Raw genomic sequence first — 17,978 nt, 5'->3', positions numbered from 1 at the left:
GACATTAATATAAATGAATGACAGATAGGCACGTAAGAACTGTGGGCCTGTGAGGGGGGAACGAATAAAGGGGGCAAATCAGGGTGACGCAGAAGGGAGTGGGAGAAAGGGCTCAGTTGGGGAAGGCCTTTTGGAGGAGGTGGGCCTTCAGTAATCCTTGGCCGTCTACAGTGGCGAGAAGAGGTGGTCTTGGGCCAGGAAAGAGTGGATCTCCAGCCCCCAGAATCCGGGTGACTGAGCCACTGCCCTGGCAGAGTATGATATAATGACATGATAGACGTATTACCTGCCCATGATGAGCTCACAGTCTAGAGGGGGAGACAGACATTAATATAAATAAATAAATGACAGATAGGCACGTAAGAACTGTGGGCCTGTGAGGGGAGAACGAATAAAGGGGGCAAATGAGGGTGATGCAGAAGGGAGTCGGAGAAAGGCCTCTTGGAGGAGGTGGACCTTCAGTGAGGCTTGGCCGTCTACAGCGGCAAGAAGAGGTGGTCTCGGGCCAGGAAAGCGTGGCTCTCCAGCCCCCAGAATCCGGGCGACTGAGCCACTACCGTGGCAGTGTACGATATAACGATATGATAGATGCATTACCTGCCCACAACGAGCTCACAGTCTAGAGGGGGAGACAGGCATTAACATAAATAAATAAATCAATGACAGCCTGTGAGGGGGGAACGAATAAAGGGGGCAAATGAGGGTGATGCAGAAGGGAGTGGGAGAAAGGGCTCAGTCGGGGAAGGCCTCTTGGAGGAGGTGGGCCTTCAGTGAGGCTTGGCCGTCTACAGCGGCGAGAAGAGGTGGGCTCGGGCCAGGAAAGCGTGGCTCTCCAGCCCCCAGAATCCGGGCGACTGAGCCACGGCCGATTCCCGGGGCCCCCGGCCACCTTGGGGGCCTCGGCAGGGTGCGGCCGGAGTGGCCGCCGCCGCCGCCGCCGCCTCAGGTGGGCCGGGCGGAGGGCGCCGGGCGGGGGGCGGCGAGCGGAGCCCCGGGAAACCCGCCCCCGGCGGGCTGCCCCTGGGCCGCCCCCGGCCCGCCCCCGGCCCCGCCCCGTGCGCGCCCCGGCCCGCACCGCACAGCCGAGGGCGGCCCGACCCGCCGGAGCCGCCGCCGAGGACAGCCGGAGCCAGCCGGAGCCCCCTGGGCGGGCAGGTCTGACAGCCGGAGCCGTCGAGGGGCCCGGCGGAGCCCGGCCCGAGGAGCCGGAGCCCCGCGCCCCCGGGGCCGCTCCCCCCCCGCCCCCGTCCCGTCCCGCCCCCCTCCGGCCCCGTCTAGGGGCCGGAGCCGCCCGCCCCCCCGCCCCGCCGCCCCCCGGACCCAGCCCGGCGCGGGGCGACCCTTCTCCCCCCCCCCCCCCCCAACCCCCCATCCCGGGATGGCCACGGCGCGGGACTGAGCGGGCCGGGCCGGGGCGGGGCGGGGAGGGAAGGCCGGGGGCTCCGGAGCCCCGGACGCCGCCGCCGCCGCCGCCGCCGCTCGCCATGGGCCGGCCGGGCCGGCGGCCCCGGGCCCGGAGGCGCGGGGGCCCGGCCGGGCTGGACCAGCCGCGCCGGCCGGCGGACAGGACGCCCAGGCTGGGCGGGGCACCGCGGGGGCCCGACGGCCGCAGCCCGCCGCTGTGAGGGCAGCGCCGGCCGGGGACCCAGGTAAGGACCGCCCCTCTCCGGGACCCCGCAGCACGGGGAAGCCGCCGACACCTGCCTCCTGCGCGCACGGGGCGGCATCCAGGCGGGAAGGCGCCGGACCCACCGGTCGGAGGGAGAGGCCGGACCCGGGGCGGCAGCTCTCCGCGTGTCGCCACTGGCCGTTAGCGTGGCAAATCCGCCGTTCGGGCGCCGGGTGGCCGCCCCCTGCCAGCCGAGGAGAAACTGAGGCCGGGGGTTGGACAGGCGGTCAACAGTAGCCTAAGCAGGGACTTGCCCAAGGTCGGAATCGGGGAGCGGACTGAGAGCGGGGCCGGCGGGCTCCTTCCCCCGACCGCCGGGCCCTTGGACCCTAACGCGGCCTTGCCGAAAGCCTCCCGGGGCTCCCCGCTATCCTCTGGGGAGAAGGGACACGGCGGGAGGGGGAGGGGGAGCGGGATTGGGATTCAGCCCGGGTCATCCCAGCCCCAGCGCCCCGCGCACTGTGCTTCCCACGGGAGCCCGGAGGCCGGGGAGCGGCGCCGTGGCGCGTCCTGGCCACGAGAGGGCGCCCGCGGGTGGGCCAATCCACCCCTCTCCAGGGTGAATTCATTCACTCATTCACTCACTCATTCATTCATTCATTCAATCGTATTGATTGAGCACTGGACTAAGCGCTTGGGAAGCACGAGTTCGCAACAGCCCCTCCTCTCCACGCTCATTGTGGGCAGGGAATGTGTCCATCTATTGTACTCTCCCAAGTGCTAGATAGATAAATGCGATTGAGTGAATGACTATCACTCCTGTCAAGACCGCAGTGTCAGCCTCCTTGCTTTAATAATAATAATGATGATGATGGTATTTGTTAAGTGCATACTATGTGCAAAGCACTGTTTGAAGCAGCGGGGGGGATACAGGGAGATCAGGCTGGCCCACGTGGGGCTCCCAGTCTTAATCCCCATTTTACAGATGAGGTGACTGAGGCGGGGGGGTGTAGGAACAAGGAAGGAGATGGAGATGTCCCACGTGGGGCTCCCAGTCTTAATCCCCATTTTACAGATGAGGTGACTGAGGCGGGGGGGTGTAGGAACAAGGAAGGAGATGGAGATGTCCCACGTGGGGCTCCCAGTCTTAATCCCCACTTTACAGATGAGGGAACTGAGGCGGGGGGGTGTAGGAACAAGGAAGGAGATGGAGATGTCCCACGTGGGGCTCCCAGTCTTAATCCCCACTTTACAGATGAGGGAACTGAGGCGGGGGGGTGTAGGAATAAGGAAGGAGATGGAGAAGCCGAATGCGGAGAGTTGTGCGAGGTTTGGGAGAGCAGCATCCCGTTTCCACGGACCCTACCGTTTGCGGGCGAAGGGGAGGAAGGGAGGGGAGGAACTCCGGTTGTTGTCTGGGGCCCGGGGTGAGGGTGTCGGGTTTAGCCACTTAATAGTGGCATTTATGAGGTGCTTACTAAGTGTTGAGCGCTGTTCCGAGAGCCGGAGAGGCACGGTCGGACAGATTACCTGTCCCACGTGGGACTCACGGTCCAAGTAGGAGGGAGGACGGGTTTTGGATCCCCGTTTTGCAGTTGAGGAGACCGAGGCACAGAGAAGTTCAAGTGACTTGCCTAAAGTCACACAGCAAGGAAGCGTCAGAGCTGGGATCTTCCCAGAGTCCTCTCTAGCCCCTCCCCGACTCCCCAGCGGGGACAAGATAACTTTACTTGACCACCCGCTAGTCTGGGATAGCTCATTATTCAACCAAGTCGAGTGGGAAAGATGGAAGAGGACGAATCAATAAGTACCGTACTAAGCCCCGGGATAGATACAAGCTAATCGGGTTGGACCCAGTCCACGTCCCCCGTGGAGCTCACGGTTCTAATCCCCATTTTACGGATGAGGTTGCTGAGGCCTGGAGAAGTGAAGCGACTCACCCAGGGTCACACAGCAGACGAGTGGCAGAGCCGGGATTAGGACGCAGGCCCTTCAGACTCCCGGGCCTGGGCTCTCTCCACTAGGTCACACTGCTTCTCGGGGTTAAAGGATTCACCCATCCAAGGGCAGGGGGTTGGACTGGATGGTGTCTTGAGGTCTCTCCCAGGTCTGGGCTTCCTCGGATTCCCCGTGTCTATCCCGGGAAGGCCTGCCCCGGATCCCAGCCGGAGCTTGGAGTGGGCTGGGGCTTTGGGCCTGGGTGGAAGCGAGGGGGAGGAAGACCGGAAGCGGGGCGACGAATCGGATCGGGGTGGAGATGCAGCAGGGCCCGGGACCGCGTCTGTGAATCTCGGCAGCCCTCTAGCAGCTCTTAGAATTCCCGCCCTCCCCCACTTCATCCCCTTCCCCCCCTCAGAGGTGGTGCTGACAGGAGGTGCGGTTGCAGCCGGGCCGAGCGGAAGACCGTAGGAGCGCACCCCAGGAATGGGAGTGCGGTCCTGATGGCGCCGGCTCTCTTTCTACTGTGGGCAGGGTGTGTGTGTGCGTGTGTGTGCTTGCGTGTGTTTGTGCATGCACGCACAAGGTGGCAGGTGGGGTGCCAGCATCCTACCGCTATCAGCCCCTGTCATTCCCCCAGTGGGAAGAGGGAGCAGGAAAAGCAGGGTGGGGAAGGGTTGGGTGGAGGAGATGGGGAGACAGGGCGTAGGAAGAGGGCTCGACTGAAGGCCTTGCAGTCTTCTGGGGCTCCTGTGGAAAGGAGGCAGAGGGGATCGAGGGATCCGGAGGCCAAGGAAGGGGAGGTAGGGGAAGAGGGCGGGAGACACCAGGCTGGGAGAGGGCTGGATGGCTGGGATGAACAGCTGTCTACTGGAATAAGCTTAATCCCCGGAGAGCCATCCAGAACTTGGGGGGCGGGGGTGGGGGGGAGGGGGGAGGATGGCAGGGAAGAAGGGGTGGAAAGGGAAAGGTTATTCCAGGTCAGTGGGCCTGGTTGGCATGGTGTGGGCCTCCCTGGAAAGGGGAGCCCAACCCCAGGCTGGAGACAACTGCTCTGAGCTATAGTTCCTTACCCTCACACCCGTCCACCCACCCATCCTCACATCTTCGCACCCTCACACCCACATACAGCGGGTGGAATGGGTGGGGAACCAATCTGAGGGGTCGATGGACCTAGCTGAAGGGAGCCCAGGCCCTCCACTTTTTCCCTAAGGGAAGGAGCTTCCTCCTCAGCTGTTGAACTCATGAACAAGGTAGGGATGTGTGTGTGTGTTTGTGTGGGGGGGCCTTTAGGGACTTCCTCCACCCCCTCGTCCTCAGGGTGCCCAGTTGAAGGGGGTGGTTGGGTGATTCTAGGTATGGCTCCTGGAGCTGGATTCTAGCCTGCAGATCAGGCGGATTCTAGGTGTTGGGTTCTTGGAGCTGGAGTTGGGTTGTAGGTGCTGAATAGCAGATCCTCCATGCTGGTCCCAGCTCGCTGTCCCCCTCTGAGAACTCCTCATGGGCAGGAAACGTGTCTCTCGCTTGCGGTGTGCTTTCCCAAATGCTCAGTGTAGTGCATTGCGCTCAGTAGATGCTTAATATACATCACTACTACTACTACTACAACATAACATGCCGTAACAGATGGGAAGGTAGGTAAATAGATGCTGAGCTTGTGGGCTGAGCAGAGCCCGTTGTGGGGTAGGGACTGTCTCTATCTGTTGCCGAATTGCACTTTCCAAGCGCTTAGTACCGTGCTCTACACACAGGAAGCGCTCAGTAAATACGATTGAATGAATGAATCCAACCCACAAAGAGGCTCTCTGCCCCCTACTTATCCGACATGTCTGAATGGCCTCTGAGGGTGGAACCAGGCACTGGTGTTTCGTTTGCAGGGTGGTCTTCACCCCCTCCACGCCACTCTGCCCTCCCCAGGTGTTTCACATCGTCGGTTGCTGTTGGAAGCTATTTGCCTAAGTGCCGTCTGACGCCGGCCCCAGAGTTGCTGAAATTCTGTAGGAGATTTATCGTTGGTTGCCGGCGACCTTTGACCCTGGGCCATAAAAGTGTCCGGGTAGGTGGATTAGGGGGTGGGAAGGGGACATCCAGGGTCTCAACTCCTGTCCTGGGGGTGCTAAGCAGCTAAGAGCCCACAGCTGGAGGTGTGTGTGGGAGAACACGACGCTGGGGGAGGTGGGGGCAGGGTGGCTGCCTCAGGGGGTGAGTCTGCTTTTAGCCGAACTTGGGCTGGGCTTCCCAAGCCCCGGAGGATGAGCCGGGGCTGAGCTAGATCGCTTGGATCCTTCCAGGTCTGCCGTGTTCCCGCCTCCTCCCAACAGCCCACCTCCACCCTCCCTCCACCCGCCCCACATCCCTCGTGTATCCCTCTCCGATAGGCAGGAAGTGAATTTCTTGTTCGGGTCTCAGAATCCGGGTGCCCCGGCCGCTGGGGTCCCTACGCTCTACCGATCCATCAGCTGTCCTTTGCAGCCCCTCAGTTGCATGGGATGAGGTGGGAGGCAGAGGGGCTCCCCTCTGGGTGATGCTGGCTCAGCCCTGTCAGACTATATTAGCCTGATCTCATCTTCTCGCCTAGGGCCCGAGGATAAGCCCCATGGCCCCTGGGGAGCCCCTCAGAGCTGCTGGGGGAAAGAAGGTAGGGCTTGCTTCAGCTGCCAGGATTTCATGGAGACCCCTACCCCTGCCCCCCTGTGTGTTCTTCTCAGGCCCCAGAAATGAGGCTAGTGGATAAAGCACAGGGCTGGGAGCCAGAGGACTTGATTCTAATCCTGGCTCCTCCACTTGCCTGCTGTGACCTCGGGCAAGTCACTTAACTTCTCTGTGCCTCAGTTCCCTCATCTGTACAAGGGGGATTTAGTACCTGTTCTCCTTCCTACTTAGACTGTGAGTCGCGTGTGGGACAGGGACTGTATCCAGCCTAATTCTTATATCTGACCCCCTCAACCCCCTTCCACGCCTCCCTACAGTGCTTGACATGTGGTAAGCACTTAACAAATACCATAAAAACAAACAATAACAGCAAAAAACAGTCTTCCATTTTCCACCATTCAACTCACTGTTTTCCTCAGTAATGGGCTTTTCCTCGTGATTTACCCCACATTCTGACCTTCTCCGTCTCCCATCCCAGGAGGACCCTCCCCCACTGAATTTGATGTTCCAAATTGGCTTGGATTAGAAAGGACTGGGATCTAGTCATGTCATGCTGTGTGATCTTGGACCAGTGGTTTATCCTTGCTGGGCCCCCATTTCCCACCCTGTTCACCAGCATGGCATTTTGTGTGAAGTGTGGTGCTGATTTTTTGGTTCTAGGGCAACAAATTCAGCCGAAAAGTCTGCTTGGCTGTCTGCGTCTAGAAGTCGGACCAACTAAGTTGTAATAGTACCTGTTAAGTGCTTACTGTGTTCAGAACATTGTACGCAGTGCTGGGAGGGAATCAGACAAGGGGCCTGTCCCCCAGACACAGCAATCAGTCACAGTGAGGCTACGAAGCTGATGGGCGCAATGAAGCTCTAGGTTGCAGAAAGTCAGCCAGTCGGTTGATCGTGTTTATTGAGCACTTACTCTGTGCAGAGCACCATACTAAGAGCTTGGGAGACTACAATATAACGATACAGCAGTCACACTCCCTACCACAACAGGCTTATAGTCTAGAGGGGGAGACAGACATTAATATAAATAAGTACAATTACAGATATGTGCATGTACCGTCTGATGCGGAGGTGGATGGGAAGCAGCGTGGCTCAGTGGAAAGAGCCCGGGCTTTGGAGTCAGAGGTCAGGGGTTCAAATCCCGGCTCCGCCAATTGTCATCATCAATCGTATTTATTGAGCGCTTACTATGTGCAGAGCACTGTACTAAGCGCTTGGGAAGTACAAATTGGCAACATATAGAGACAGTCCCTACCCAACAGTGGGCTCACAGTCTAAAAGGGGGAGACAGAGAACAAAACCAAACATACTAAGAAAATAAAATAAATAGAATAGATATGTACAAATAAAATAAATAAATAAATAGAGTAATAAATATGTACAAACATATACATATATACAGGTGCTGTGGGGAAGGGAAGGAGGTAAGAAGGGGGGGATGGAGAGGGGGACGAGGGGGAGAGGAAGGAAGGGGCTCAGTCTGGGAAGGCCTCCTGGAGGAGGTGAGCTCTCAGCAGGGCCTTGAAGGGAGGAAGAGAGCTAGCTTGGCGGATGGGCAGAGGGAGGGCATTCCAGGCCCGGGGGATGACGTGGGCCGGGGGTCGATGGCGGGACAGGCGAGAGCGAGATACGGTGAGGAGATCAGCGGCGGAGGAGCGGAGGGTGCGGGCTGGGCTGGAGAAGGAGAGAAGGGAGGTGAGGTAGGAGGGGGCGAGGTGATGGACAGCCTTGAAGCCCAGGGTGAGGAGTTTCTGCCTGATGCGCAGATTGATTGGTAGCCACTGGAGATTTTTGAGGAGGGGAGTGATATGCCCAGAGCGTTTCTGGACAAAGATAATCCGGGCAGCAGCATGAAGTATGGATTGAAGTGGAGAGAGACACGAGGATGGGAGATCAGAGAGAAGGCTGATGCAGTAGTCCAGACGGGATAGGATGAGAGCTTGAATGAGCAGGGTAGCGGTTGGGATGGAGAGGAAAGGGCGGATCTTGGCAATGTTGCGGAGCTGAAACCGGCGGGTTTTGGTGACGGCTTGGATGTGAGGGGTGAATGAGAGAGCGGAGTCGAGGATGACACCAAGGTTGCGGGCTTGTGAGACGGGAAGGATGGTAGTGCCGTCAACAGAGATGGGAAAGTCAGGGAGAGGGCAGGGTTTGGGAGGGAAGACAAGGAGTTCAGTCTTCGACATGTTGAGCTTTAGGTGGCGGGCGGACATCCAGATGGAGATGTCCTGAAGGCAGGAGGAGATGCGAGCCTGGAGAGAGGGGGAGAGAGCAGGGGCAGAGATGTAGATCTGGGTGTCATCAGCGTAGAGATGATAGTTGAAGCCGTGGGAGCGAATGAGGTCACCAAGGGAGTGCGTGTAGATCGAGAACAGAAGGGGACCAAGCACCGAACCTTGGGGAACCCCCACAGTAAGAGGATGGGAGGGGGAGGAGGAGCCTGCAAAAGAGACAGAGAAAGAACGACCGGAGAGGTAAGAGGAGAACCAGGAGAGGACGGAGTCTGTGAAGCCAAGGTCAGATAGCGTGTTGAGGAGAAGGGGGTGGTCCACAGTGTCAAAGGCAGCTGAGAGGTCGAGGAGGATTAGGACAGAGTATGAGCCGTTGGATTTGGCAAGCAGGAGGTCATTGGTGACCTTTGAGAGGGCAGTTTCCGTGGAATGTAGGGGACGGAAGCCAGACTGGAGGGGGTCGAGGAGGGAGTTGTTGTTGAGGAATTCTAGGCAGCGAGTGTAGACAACTCGTTCAAGGAGTTTGGAAAGGAATGGTAGGAGGGATATGGGGCGATAACTAGAAGGTGAGGTGGGGTCAAGAGAGGGTTTTTTTAGGATGGGAGAGACATGGGCATGTTTGAAGGCAGAGGGGAAGGAACCAGTGGAGAGTGAGCGGTTGAAGATGGAAGTTAAGGAGGGGAGAAGGGATGGAGCGAGAGATTTCATGAGATGAGAGGGAATGGGGTCAGAAGCACAGGTGGCCGGAGTAGCACTTGAGAGGAGGGAGGAGAGCTCCTCTGAGGATACTGCTGGGAAGGATGGGAGAGTAGCAGAGAGTGTTGAGAGCCGGGGGGATGGAGAAAGGGGGGAAGAGACTATGGGGAGGTCGGACCTGATGGATTTAATTTTGTTAATGAAGTAGGAGGCCAGATTGTTGGGGGTGAGGGAAGGAGGAGGGGGAGGAACCGGGGGCCTGAGAAGGGAGTTGAATGTACGGAAGAGCTGGCGGGGGTGATTGTCGGCTGTGTGACTTTGGGCGAATCACTTAACTTCTCTGTGCCTCAGTTCCCTCATCTGTAAAACGGGGATGAAGACTGTGAGCCCCCCGTGGGACAACCTGATCACCTTGTAACCTCCCCAGCGCTTAGAACAGTGCTTTGCACATAGTAAGCGCTTAATAAACACCATTATTATTATTATTATTATTATGGGCAACCACTGGAAGTTCTTGAGGAGAGGGGAAACGTGGTCTGAATGTTTTTGTAGAAAAATTATCCTGGCAGCATGGATTGGTGTGGGGAGAGACAGGAGGCTGAGAGGTCAGCAAGGAGGCTGATACAGTAATCCAGGCGGGATAGGATAAATGACTGGATTAACGCGGTAGCAGTTTGGATGGAGAGGAGAGGGCAGATAGAAAGTCCTAACCTCTCCCACCGTGCTCAGGGGCACCTGGGGTGAGGTATGTGTGGGGGTATCACCGTGACTCCACCAGTTCCCATGCAATCTACAGACCCTGATCCCTGTTAGCACCCCTCAGCCGGTTCCCTCCAGAGCCCCAAATCCTCACTTCACACTGGAGTAACCAAACCGGCTCCCCACACCGCAGTTAACACTCCTCTGCCCCCTGAGCCAACTGGGCTAACCTCAGAGACCCTTGTTAAATCCCCAGCGTGGAGCTTGTGATTTCTGCCCCCGACTTTTCTCCTCATGCTTTTCCCACCTCTCTCATCACTGCCCTGGTCTCCCACACCTTCTCGAGGCAGAGAGAGTCTTTTGGTGGATAGGTTGGTGGGTGGGGAACATCAATAAATCATATTTCTTGAGCACTTACCGTGTTCAGCGTACTGTACGAAGCGCTTGGGAAAGTACACGTTCCCTGTCGACGGGGAGTTTACATTCTATAGAGGGAGGCTGATATTAAAATAAATTATGGATGTGGACATATAGAGGGAGGCAGACATTAAAATAAATTATGGATGTGGACCTAAATTCTGTGGGGCTGAGGGTGGGGCAAATAAAGGATACAAATCCAAGTGCAAGGGTGATGCAGAAGGGAGAGGGAGTAGAGGAAATGGGTTTAGTCCTACTCACGGAGAAGATCTGTCCATGTTTCTCGGAGCCATTTTGGGGCTGTGGCCTGGCCGGGGAAAGGGGGAGCAGAGTGTGTTGGGCAGGCTGCCATTACAGAAATCCGGGTGAGAGGAGAAGGTCCGGGGATGGGTAACCAGGATGGTCAAGGGGGTGGATGAAGGCAGAGAGGAAATACTTTTCAGCCCGGAAAGGTGCAGGCTGAGACGGGACGGGATCGAAGTTTACTGAACCATGAAGGGAGCGGGCAGGGTGAACTTGGAATTGCTGTTCCTCCAATCCCCCGCCAGCAGAATGAGGGGGGCATCTACTGGAGCTGGAGGGGAGCAGATTCAGAACGAACAAGAGGAAACTCTTCCTCACCGCTGAGGAGTAAACAGGTGGAATTTATTCCCACAGGGAGCTGTGAAGTTGAAAGTATCAGCAGATTCAAGAAGGGTTTAGCTAGATCCGTGGATGAGCGATCCGTGCTGGGTCACTAGAGGGAGAGTCCGGGGTGCAGAGGGGAATGTTAGGGTTGTTGGATGGTCAGCCCCTAATCAGGAAGGGAGGAACCATGAGGCGGTTCCAAGCGTCGTGGTGCCGCTGTCAGGGTCAGAGGCCTGGGTTGGATGGACCGTGGGCCCAGCCGGGAATGGCATGGCTTGGGGACTGATGTGGGGGGTTAGGGCCAGGATTAGGGGTGGGCTGAGGGGGCAGAGAGGAAGGGACAGTGCTGAGAAGAATCAGCAGATTGAGGCTCGGGCCAATCAAGCTGGAGTCGTTGAAGGAGAGTGAGGGAGTGAATCCCCACTCTCTACCCACCACCGCACACCTCCACCCAATCCCCAGCCCCTTCTCCTTTTTCTCCCAGCTCCCGTAGTGGGTCTGCCTTCATTGGAAAATCCCTTGGTTGTCCTCTGCTGGGGCTCCTCTTAGCCTGACTGTTCATGCTTTCTCGCTGAGCTGAGTAGTGGCCGGCGTGTTAAGGCCAGGGGTGCCCCCATCCGTCGGGTGGGATGAGCCCATGGGCTGAGGGCTGGCTGCCCGCCTGGCTAGGCTCCGTGACAAATTGGTTTGGACTCCGCCGAGGCCGATGGAGTGGGGGAGGAGGGCAGATGGTGTCTGGCTTGGTCAACCCTCCCACCCCCAACCCCTAGCCGGCCCCAGGTGCCCTTCCACGCACACTAGGGCCTCTGCTTTTCCCGTCCTTGCAGCTGGAACAGCCAGACCAGCTGGGATGGGCAATGGTCCAGATGCCGCCTGCCTCCTCTAAGGCCTTCAGAGTCCGACAGCTTGAGTCAGGACACCCCTGTTGTCGTCAACCCAAGCCCCCCTACCGCCTCGTGCTCTCACTGGGGGATGTGCGGGAGGCCCGGAGGCAGAGGGCTACACAGCCTGAGCATCAAGAGTCCTCCTTTCTTTCTCGAGATCCCCCAGCGGAAATTCAGTACCTCCTTGGCTGTGTCCCACCTTTCTCAAGCAGCCGAACGGAAGCCACTGTGCCGCTCTGCCATTTTCCTGAGGCATGGTTCGGCCCACATCTTTCCTCTCCTCAGAAAACCCTCTGCCGGTTTCCCGTGTCTCCCTGCATCAGACAAAACCTCATCATCATCAGCTTCAAGGCCGTCCACCATCTGGCCCCACCTTACCCATCTGCTCTCTTCACCTGCTATTCCCCAACTCGCCGTCTTCGTTCCTCCCAAGCCCAACCTTATCGGTCTTGACTCTTCTGCCTCCATTTCCTTATTTGTGCCGTTCCCCCAGGCTGGAACTCTCTCCCTCCGCACAGCGGACAGACCACAGCTCTCCCTACATTCAAATCTCTCCTAACATCCCATCTCCTCCACTGAACCTTTTCCGATTAATCTCCCGGCACCCTGAGCCATTCATTCATTCATTCATTCAATCGTATTTATTGAGCGCTTACTGTGTGCAGAGCACTGTACTAAGCACTTGGGAAGTACAAGTTGGCAACATCTAGAGACGGTCCGTACCCAACAGCGGGCTCACAGTCTAGAAGGGGGAGACAGACAACAAAACAAAACATATTAACAAAATAAAATAAATAGAATAAATATGTACAAGCAAAATAAATAAATAGAGTAATAAATATGTATAAACATATATTCATATATACAGGTATATACATATATACAGGTGTATCGTCCCTTCAGCCAACTCTAGCTCTCATTATTATTAATAATACGAATAATGGTATTTGTTAAGTGCTTACTATGTCTCAAGCACCGTTCTAAGCACCAAGGTATGAACTTATTTTACAACCTCCTTAGCGCTCACTGTATGCTGTATATGCTGTATAAGTATATGAAGAAATCGAACAGACATATGCTGTAAAATGGGGATTAAGACTGTGAGCCCCCCGTGGGTCAATCTGATCACCTTGTAAGCTCCCCAGTACTCAGAACAGTGCTTTGCACATAGTAAGTGCTTAACAAATGCAATCATTATTATTATTATTATACAAGATAATCATGTCTCACATGGGGCTCACAGTCTAAGTAGAAGGGAGAACATATGCCTGTTCGATTTCTTCATTCTGACCAGTCTAGTTGTAAATATTTTTATGTTTATCTCCTCCATTAGAGTGTAAGATCCTTGTGGGCAGGGAACACGTCATTTTGTTATTTTGCACTTTGCAGTGTACAGCACCAAGTGGGTGCTCAATAAACAGTACCTTGATTTTTGCATAGCACTTTTATTCCCCAAGCGCCTCTCTGGTTAATTATCTGTTTTTTTGCCCTCCCGATAACCCTGGGAAGTAGGTCTAGAAAGACAGGTATTATCCCCATTTTGCAGAGGGGAAATTGAGGTTCCGAGAGGTCAAGTGACTTGCCCAGGGTCCCACAGCCAGCTGGTGGTAGAGCTCGGACTTGAACCCCGGTCCTCTGACTTCTGCTACGCCACGCTACCTCCCCTAATAAATGCTACTACTACTACTGCAACTAATTCGTATTTATTGAGCGCTTACTGTGTGCAGGGCGCTGTACTAAGTGCTCACTGCAGCTACTACTCCTATTACTCATACTATGCACTTATGGGAAGCAACGTGGCCTAGTGGAAAGAGCCCGGGCCTGGAACTCAGAGGACCTGGGTTCTAAACCTGACTCTGCCACATACCTGCTGTGTGTGACCTTGGACAAGTTAGTTAACTTCTCTGTGCCTCAGTTCCCTCATCTGCAAAATGGGGATTCAATACCTGTTCTCCCTCCTACTTGGACTGTGAACCCCATGTGAGACATGATTATCTTGTATAATAATAATAATAATGATGGCATTTGTTAAGTGCTTACTATGTGCAAAGCACTGTTCTAAGCACTGGGGAGGTTACAAGGTGATCAGATTGTCCCACAGGGGGCTCACAGTCTTAATCCCCATTTTACAGATGAGGTAACTGAGGCACAGAGAAGTTAAGTGACTTGCCCAAAGTCACACAGCTGACAGTTGGCAGAGCTGGGGTTTGAACCCATGACCTCTGACTCCAAAGCCCGGGCTCTTTCCACTGAGCCACGTTGCTACCACAGAGCTTGGCACAGAGTAAGTGCTTAACAAATAACACAATTACGCACTTGGTTTGGTACCCTTTGGGCGTTATTACTCTATTTATTTTACTTGTACATATTTACTATTCTTTTTATTTGGTTAATGATGTGCACATAGCTTTAATTCTATTTGTTCTGATGACTTGACACCTGTCCACGTTTTGTTTTGTTGTCTGTTTCCCCCTTCTAGACTGTGAGCCCGTTGTTGGGTAGGGACCGTCTCTATATGTTGCCGACTTGTACTTCCCAAGCGCTTAGTCCAGTGCTCTGCACACCGTAAGCGCTCAATAAATACGATTGAATGAATGAATGAATGGTATTCACCCCACCCTCAGCCCCGCAGCACTTATGTACATATCTGTAATTTATTTATATTAGAGAAGCAGCGTGGCTCAGTGGAAAGAGCCCGGGCTTTGGAGTCAGAGGTCACGGGTTCAAATCCCAGCTCTGCCAACTGTCAGCTGTGTGACTTTGGGCTAGTCACTTCACTTCTCTGGGCCTCAGTTACCTCATCTGTAAAATGGGGGTGAAGACTGTGAGCCCCCCGTGGGACAACCTGATCACCTTGTAACCTCCCCAGCGCTTAGAACAGTGCTTTGCACGTAGTAAGCGCTTAATAAATGCCATTATTATTATTATTATTATTATTATTATATTAATGTCGGCCTCCCCCTCTAGACTGTAAGCTTGTTGTGGGCAGGGAGTGTGTCTACCAATTCCGTTGTGTTGTACTCTCCCAAGTGCTTAGTACAGTGCTCTGCACACAGTGATGGCTCAGTAAATACCATCGCGTACTACTGTTGTCTGGGGGTAGGAGCATTCTCATCACTGTCCTGATGCCGCAGGGGAGTGGGGCTCGGGGCTGACGAGTTGTCTGTTTTCTGGATGGGGGGGTGGAGAGGGAGAGGCCCATTCAAGAGTCTAAGGCGATTGACTTTCTGGCGCTCGCTCCTCCTCGCCTACTCTGCCCGCTTAGCAGTCGGGGGAGAGTGGAGGGCATCCTTGACCCAGGTCACTTTGGCTGCTCAGATGGGCTGTGGTTCCAGGAAGGCAGTGGAACTAACGGAGTTGGTGACTCCTGGCCAGGTGGGGATGGTGGGGACGTTGCGGGGCTGATTTTCCTCAAAAATCTCCAGTGGCTACCAATCAATCTGCGCATCAGGCAGAAACTCCTCACCCTGGGCTTCAAGGCTGTCCATCACCTCGCCCCCTCCTCCCTCACCTCCCTTCTCTCCTTCTCCAGCCCAGCCCGCACCCTCCGCTCCTCCGCCGCTGATCTCCTCACCGTACCTCGCTCTCGCCTGTCCCGCCATCGACCCCCGGCCCACGTCATCCCCCGGGCCTGGAATGCCCTCCCTCTGCCCATCTGCCAAGCTAGCTCTCTTCCTCCCTTCAAGGCCCTGCTGAGAGCTCACCTCCTCCAGGAGGCCTTCCCAGACTGAGCCCCTTCCTTCCTCTCCCCCTCGTCCCCTTCTCCATCCCCCCCATCTTACCTCCTTCCCTTCCCCACAGCACCTGTATATATGTATATATGTTTGTACATATTTATTACTCTATTTATTTGTTTATTTATTTTATTTGTACATGTCTATTCTATTTATTTTATTTTGTTAGTATGTTTGGTTTTGTTCTCTGTCTCCCCCTTTTAGACTGTGAGCCCAGTGTTGGGTAGGGACTGTCTCTATATGTTGCCAATTTGTACTTCCCAAGCTCTTAGTAAGCGCTCAATAAATACGATTGATGATGATGATGATGATGATTACTGGCAGGCCCATGCTCCTCACTTCCTGGCTCCCGCCTGCTTCGGGTGAGAAAAGCGGGGGTGCTTTGCAGAGCTTGCCGCTCCTTCTCCAGGGCTGTGCCCAGGCTGTAGGTGACAGGAGGGAGATATGGCGACCCTGGTGACAAAACCCACAGCAGGGGTTGGGGAGGGGGGAACGCGGAGAGAGTGGGAGTTGGACGACGGCAGTCTGGGCCAGAAGGAGAGGGCAGGACCCTTGGGGCCCACGGGCAGGGCTGGCGGACCACGAGGGGATTCCACGGAAATGTTGACTCTGGGGACAAGAAATCCCCGGAGCGGCTGAGCCAACGGATGGGTGTCCAGTCATGAGGGGAAGGGGGGTGGTGAGGTCAGAGTTCCAGTTCAGACCCAAGCCTAATGTTGCCCTGAGCCAGAACCTCTGGAGAGCGGGAAGAGAGAGCTGAGGCTCGGAGGCTTCTCGCCGCTGAAGGAGATGGGTGGGGGTGCCTAAGGGGCTGGCTGCTTGGTTGGTGGCGGTGGCAATGCCCCAAGAGGATGGTGAAGCTGCTGAGGCTGCGGGGCTGGTGGAGGAGGGGACAGGAAGCTGGGCTGTCCCAAAGAGCCGTTTAGCGGTCCCGGGGAGGGAGAGGAGGGTGGCCTGGGGGTAGAGGCCAGCGGCGGGGGGGAGTGTGCCAAGGGACAAGCAAGAAAATAGTCATTCCCCCAGGGCCACCTCTTGTTTCCTTGGCACAGGAGCACGCGGATCTTGGGAAGGGAGGGTTGTGGGCCCTGACTCCAGCGGGGAGGCAGAGCCGCATCAGTTCTCTTCTCCGGGAGCTTCCGTCGGCTGTGCCGGCTGCCGGGAGGGCAAGCCGGGGGAGCTTTGGCCGGAGTCAGGATTGCAGGAGGGAACATATCACTGGCGATTCCCCAACTCCTGGCCCGTCCACATTCCCGGGGCTTCAGAGCACTGCCGCCCCCACCCCTGGCCCCGGGAGGCCCATGGACACTGTGGGTGGCGGCTCCACACCGGAACGAGGCCTGGGAAGACAAGCCACCGGTTACCAGTGAACCCCGTCTAAACTGTCCACACTGCTCCCCGGCATTCCCAGACACCGGATGCCCTGGGGGTTTGAGCTGGGTGTCCCTGGCTGGACCGATGGCGAGCAGGGAGAGTTCCAGGCTGGGGGCTGGGAGATCGCTGTGGGTGCTGAACCTATGTAGGCCTTACTTCTGGGCGGGTAGGTGCCCTCCCAGTAGGGGCGGGGGTGAAGCTGGCACCAACTCGGAGCCTGGCAATCTCCCAGATCTGTGTTATCTTGAAGGGGGAGAGGGCTCGGAGGGGGAGGGGATCGTCAGCTGTGGGTTCTCCATCCTGGATTGGCTGAAGGCAGCTAACTGAGGAGACATTCTCCCTCGGGGGGGGCACAACCAGAAGCCCTGGCTACGTGGGGGAGGTGGGGGGGGCAGTCCTCCCCAGTTCCCAGCCGCAGGGGGTCATGGAGGAGGGGGGCGAAGCCACCGTTCCCATCCCTGTGACTGTCTGGCCTAGACTCCCAACCTCACCCACCCTGCTCCCCGGGGCTCCGACAAGACCCCAGAGCTTCCAAGCAGGGCAGGAGAGAAAGACCTCAAATCGGGCTTCTCTGACCTGCTTGCTCCTCACAGCTTGCCCTTCCCTCTCCAGACAGTGCTCTGCACACAGTAAGCGCTCAATAAATACGATCGAATGAATCCATTTCCATCCAAGAGCCCCATTTAGGTTCCGTAACCACAGTGAAAAGTTGGCCCCTGTGGACATGACCATCTTTCCCATCACCCGCTCCAGAGACCCATCTGCAGATCCTTGCCCAGGGTGAATATTCATTCATTCATTCATTCATTCATTCAATCGCATTTATTGAGTGCTTACTGTGTGCAGAGCACTGTACTAAGCGCTTGGAAAGTACAATTGGGCAACAGATAATCCCTACCCAACAACGGCCTCACAGTCTAGAAGGGGGAGACAGACAACAAAACAAAACAAGTAGACAGGCATCAATACCATCAAAATAGATAAATAGAATTATAGATACATACACATCATTAATAAAATAGAGTAATAAATATGTACAAATATGAAAAAGTGCAGTGGCTGGGGGGGAAGGGGGTAGAGCAGGGGGAGGAGGAGTGGAGGAAAAGCCGGGGGCTCAGTC

At 56.0% G+C, this 17,978-nt stretch overlaps 1 protein-coding gene across 1 annotated transcript in view; it reads left to right on the top strand.

Moving 5' to 3' along the window:
• The first annotated feature begins 1,589 nt into the window (after window positions 1-1,589).
• The window catches only part of NRTN (neurturin), a 62,734-nt gene continuing 46,345 nt past the window's right edge, over window positions 1,590-17,978 (top strand). Inside the window, exon 1 of the mRNA XM_038771763.1 lies at window positions 1,590-1,649. The gene's annotated coding sequence lies outside the window, so the exon portion shown is untranslated. The remainder of the gene's footprint in view (window positions 1,650-17,978) is intronic.

The sequence above is a fragment of the Tachyglossus aculeatus genome, chromosome X1 (assembly GCF_015852505.1).
Source record: "Tachyglossus aculeatus isolate mTacAcu1 chromosome X1, mTacAcu1.pri, whole genome shotgun sequence".
Classification (NCBI taxonomy): Eukaryota; Metazoa; Chordata; class Mammalia; order Monotremata; family Tachyglossidae; genus Tachyglossus; species Tachyglossus aculeatus.
This window is presented reverse-complemented; position numbering and strand designations above follow the sequence as displayed.